Raw genomic sequence first — 5,502 nt, forward strand, 5'->3', positions numbered from 1 at the left:
TCTGACATACTTTGGACATGTTATAAGGACAGACAGGTCCTTGGAGAGGGACATCATGCTTGGGAGGTAGAGGGACAGCACAGGAAGGGAAGACCCTCTATGAGATGGATTGATTCAGTGACGGGTAATCAGGATGGGTGTGTCAGAGGCAGTGCGATTGGCACAGGACAGAGCAGGGTTTAGGGCTGTTGTACATAGGGTCGCTATGAGTCGCAAATGACTCGATGGCACGTAACAACAACAACAACAATAACAACGCATATCTATGGAAGCAGCAGTCAAGAAATCAAATTATATGAAGCATTGAGCAAATCTACTATAAAGGTTCTCTTTATAGTGTTAAAACGCAAAGACATCACTTTTTGGTGAGTAAAGTACATAGATTTTGTTCATAACCTGAGAATTGCTAGTAGATAGAATAATCAGATGGATGAAAGTAAAATTATGGCATTATGGATAAAGACATTTCATTAGATGGCATGACTTGGACCTGAGGTCAGATAGACTTCACATATTTCCTCAATCATGGTGATTCTATGTGTGTAGAGTAGAACTGCCTAATATAGTTTTTTGACAAATGTGAATTGATAATAACTTAAAACAATAACAATGAAATTACCTCTCCTAAATCCAGAACATTTAAAAAACAAGATTATTTCTAAAAGATAGAAAACACTTATATTGCTGTAAAAAGATTAGGTGCATATTAGTAAGGTCAAATATGACTTCTACTAACTCCACAATGGAAAGATGCCCCCATCAACAGCACCCAACACAAAATTCCCACGAGTTCAGATGTCTTCCCACATCTATTTCTACTAATTCCAACACTAATTTTACTGTTTTACTAGGTTCAAAATCCATTGTAATGGCTTTCATAGATCTCACAGTAACATACTCATGATTATGGTGTTAATTAAGGAAGTTAACTGTATACAGCTCAAACTGACAACAGAATATAATTTCTCAGTAAAGACAGCCTCTGAAGTGTGCTCACAGGCTCTTAGTCTTCAGTTGTGTGCCTTTAGGCCAATGTTAACAAGCTCTCTTCATCCTGCCAATCAAGGAGTCTCATCTTTCCCACACTGCACCCCACACCCAAGTTTTCTAGCAAGATTGAGTGAAGGCTTCTAGCTCTGATTCTGCAGGGCAGAAATCTGGAACAGCTCTGTCTCACTTCAGGTCTTTAACTCCCTGCTCCAGCAGCTGGTATTTTCCCAGAGGTCTGACTGGTACAAGAATCTCAGGCCCTGAAGGATACGTGCTGCATTCTCTGCTGCTGCTTCTTTGCTGATAGAAATTCCCAAATTTCTGCCATTCAACTTGCTCAGTTTAAACTTGGTGGAACTAGACTGTCTCCTTGCTGAATAGACTAACACAATCCATTTGCATGTTCCATCCTAGCCGTGTAGCAAAGTCAAAGGCAATGGCCTAGGAGAGTAACTTTGAACAATAGACCCGCTATATTGCAACAAGCCAATGAGGAAAATTGTTCTTCATGCATATAGTTTCAGTCACAAGGACAATGAATTGAAACTCAAAACTACTAGTCTAGTCTAGAAATATGGCTAAATGAAATTCAGCCCCTCACTATTAGCCCATGAAACAAATTATCTCTTCTATGGAAAGAAATGAATCCAATATGGGAAATATGACCTGGAAGGTGACTCTAAGGCTGTCTTTTTTAGGAAATATATGAAAAGAGTAAGACAATGTACACTGGTACTTTTGTTTTGTCTCAGTTTGAGTCCTCCTTCCCCATTTTATAGATGATATCCTTAATCTAGGTACCTAGCTAGCTAGGTAAATGCTTAAAATTTAACTGGAGTTGAGGTATTTAGGTGAATGAATTTCCTTTTCCTAATTGCTGCAGCACTTGCTACAGAGGGTCAAGGACTGCAGCCTTCAGTATGTATTGACGCTCAATGTCAAGAAGACAAAGATTCTCACCCCTGGACCAATTGGCAGCATCAGGATGGATGGTGAAGAGATTGAGATTGTTCACAGCTTTAGTTTGCTTGGCTCCACAGTCAACACTCTTGGCACCAGGAGCCAGGAAATTAAAAGACGCATTGCCATGGGAAAGTCTGCTGTTAGGGACCTCTCCAAAGTACTGAAGAGCAACGATGTCAAGCTGGAGACTAAGGTGTGTCTGATACAGGCCATGGTCTTCGCAATCACTTGTTATGCATCAGAGAGTTGGACAATGACCAAGGAGGATAGAAGGAGAATTGATGCCTTTGAGCTGTGGTGCTGGAGAAGAGTATTGAGGGTACCATGGACTGCTTGGAAAACAAACAGATTCATCCTGGAAAGGGTTAAACAGTGCGGCTCCCTGGAATCAAGGATTCTGAGGCTCCTTCTAACATAATTTGGACCTATTTTAAGGAGGGACTGGTCCTTGGAGATGGACATCATCCTTGGTAGAGTGGAGGGACAGCGCAGGAGGGGAAGGCCCTCTATGAGGTGGATTGATTTAGTGACTGGGGTAATCGGGATGGGTGTGTCAGAGACAGTGCGATTGGCACAGGACAGAGCAGAGTTTAGGGCTGTTGTACATAGGGTTGCTTTGAGTTGCAAGAGACTCGACAGCATATAACAACAACAACAACTGCTGCTGCAGAAGGTCAAGGACTGCGGCCTCCTATATGGATTGAAGCTCAACCTCAAGAAAACAAAGATTCTCACCACTGGGCCAATTGGCAGTGTCATATTAGATAGTGAAGAGATTGAGATAGTTAACAGTTTTAGTTTACTTGGCTCCACAGTCAACACTCTTGGTAACAGCAGCCAGGAAATCAAAAGACGAATTGCATTGGGCAAGTCAGCTGTGAGGGACCTCTCAAGAGTACTGAAGAGCAACGATGTCAAGCTGGTGACCAAGGTGTGCCTGATTCAGGCTATGGTCTTCGCAATTACATGCTATGCATCAAGAAGTTGGACAGTGAAGAGGGGTGATAGAGAGTTGATGCCTTTGAGCTATGGTGCTGAAGAAGATTGTTGAATATACCATGGACTGTTAGGAGAACAAACAGGTTTGTCCTGGAGAAGGTGAAGTCGGAATGCTCCTTGGAGTCAAGGATTCTGAAGCTTCTTCTGACATACTTTGGGTATGTTGCAAGGAGGGACAGGTTCTTGGAGAGGGACATCATGTTTGGGAGAGTGGAGGGATGATGAAGGAGAGAAAGACCCTCGATGAGATGGATCGATTTTGTGAGTGGAGTGGTGGGAATGAGTGTGTTGGCACAGGATAGTACAGCGTTTAGGACTCTTGTACATAGGGTCACTATGCGTCGCAAGCAACTCGATGGCATGTAACAACAACAGCAACAACTGACTGACTCAATTCTTTCTGTTGTTAAGTGCTGTTGAGTCACCTGCAACTCTTAGCTACCCTCTGTACAATAGCCCTAAATCCTGTTCTATTTTGTGTCAATCTTATTTTCTCTGACTCATCTACCTCTATTACCCCAGTCACTGAATTAATCCATCCCATCAAGCATCTTCCTCTCTTATGCTGTCCCTCCAACCTCCCAAGCATTATGTCCCTCTCCAAGGACTAGTGACTCCTTGCAACATGTTCAAAATATGCCAGACAAAACTTCAGAATCCTTGCCTACAAGGAGCAGCCTGGTTTCACCTTCTCTAAGACAAATTTCTTTGTCCTCCTAGCAGTCCATGGTACAGTCAATACTGTTCTCCAGTACAACAGCTCAAATACATAAACTTTCCTTCTGTCATTCCTAGTCATCGTTTAGCTTTCAGATGCATAGCAAGTGATTGCAAAGACTATGGCCTTTATAAGGCACACCTTAGTCTCCAGACTAACATAATTGCTCTTCAGTTCTTTGGAGAGGTCTCTGACAGCAGACTTTCCCAATGCAATTTATCTTTTAATTTCCTAGCTGCTAGTACCAAGAGTGTTGATTATGGAGGCAAGCAAACAAGCTTTTAACAATCTCAATCTCTTCACCTTCTATCCTAATTCTGTCAATAGAGCACATTGACTCAATTAGGACACTGGAATTTTTCAGAGGCTCCCTGACTTTCCAGGAGTAAAGATTTCATTCATTATAATCCCAATGTGAAGTTTAGATTCTGAAAAATTTGTCTTCTTAAGCTGATAACTTAAATATGTGGATGATTTCCAATACATAGGTGTGGCTTAATAAGTGCAAAGACACACAGAACTTCTTATCTTAATCCACTAAAATGGCTCCACCAAACTGATATATGTCTGACCACAACTGGAAAAAATGGTATACGTGTGTAGCCTTCCTTCTTACAAACTAAAAATCACTGTCCTGGATTTGATTTTGATTCACAATGAGCCTCCGCCAAATTTCTGAGGCTAGAAATCTTTACACAAAGAAACTGCCTATCTTTTTCTCTGAAGAACAGCTGGTGGATTCAAACTGCTGACCTTTTGGTTAGCAGTCCTATTCATTATGCACTAAGCTCTATACTATGTATAGAGTTTCTTATCAACAATAATAACACCCTTAGCTGTCTATGACATCATATATACTGAACTATATATCAAGATTGTTTATGGTAGAGAGAAAAATATATGGATATGTTGTCATTGTTGTTGATTGCCTGAGTCGATCATGACTTATTAGTGACTTATAGTGAACAAAAGGCCTGAAGCCCCTCTACAACTATTGACATTTATCAAAGTTCACAGATTTTCCAGAGGTGTGTTGTTTAGGAAGTGGATGCCACTAAGAGTAAGTATTTCTGGATGAGATAATTCAGAATGATTTGTAAATAGATAAAAATAAATGAATTAAAAGTTGCATGAATGGCCCATGAAAAATTTGGAAGCCAGAAAACCAACTTATACATACCTACCTCACAAAATGAAAGACAATGCTTGTGAACAAATGTCTTTAAAGCTCTTTTCAATGTTTGCCATTCACTTACTGTTGTGGTGGTGGTGTACCATGGTGTTGGAACCAACCCATAGCTGACTCTCCAGTAGGTCTTCAGAGGCAGTTAATCGCGAGGGAGAAGATTGCCCATCCTCTCTCGAAGCAGCTGGCGGCCTTGTGCCTTCGGGATTGCAGCACAGCTTCTTGCCCCTAGGCCACAGTGCTTATCATTTACTTAGTCATTTAAAAATTTTCATTGAGCTTTGGTGGCCTAGGGTCCAGAAGCTGCACTGCAATCCCACAGGCACATGGTTCAAGGCCACCAGCTGCTCTGTGTTCCAACTCTACAGTACACAACAATAACAACAACATGAAACAATGTATAATCAAGAGGCAATGGTGATAAAGGAGGAAGGTCAAGGTGCTCTGAAAGAATTGGCAAAAACAAAGCCCCAGGAACTGAAGGAATACCAATTGTCATATCTCAACAAACAGGTGCTGCCCTGGACAGGCGCAACAGGTTGTGCCAAGAAATCTGGAGGACAACTATCTTGCAAAATGACTGGAAGAGACCCATATTTATTTCCATTTAAAAAAAAAAGTGACTTGACAGAGTGTAGGAATTATT

The sequence above is a fragment of the Elephantulus edwardii genome, unplaced genomic scaffold, assembly GCF_000299155.1.
Source record: "Elephantulus edwardii isolate Elephantulus edwardi_28Jun2011 unplaced genomic scaffold, EleEdw1.0 scaffold00005, whole genome shotgun sequence".
NCBI classification, from domain to species: domain Eukaryota; kingdom Metazoa; phylum Chordata; class Mammalia; order Macroscelidea; family Macroscelididae; genus Elephantulus; species Elephantulus edwardii.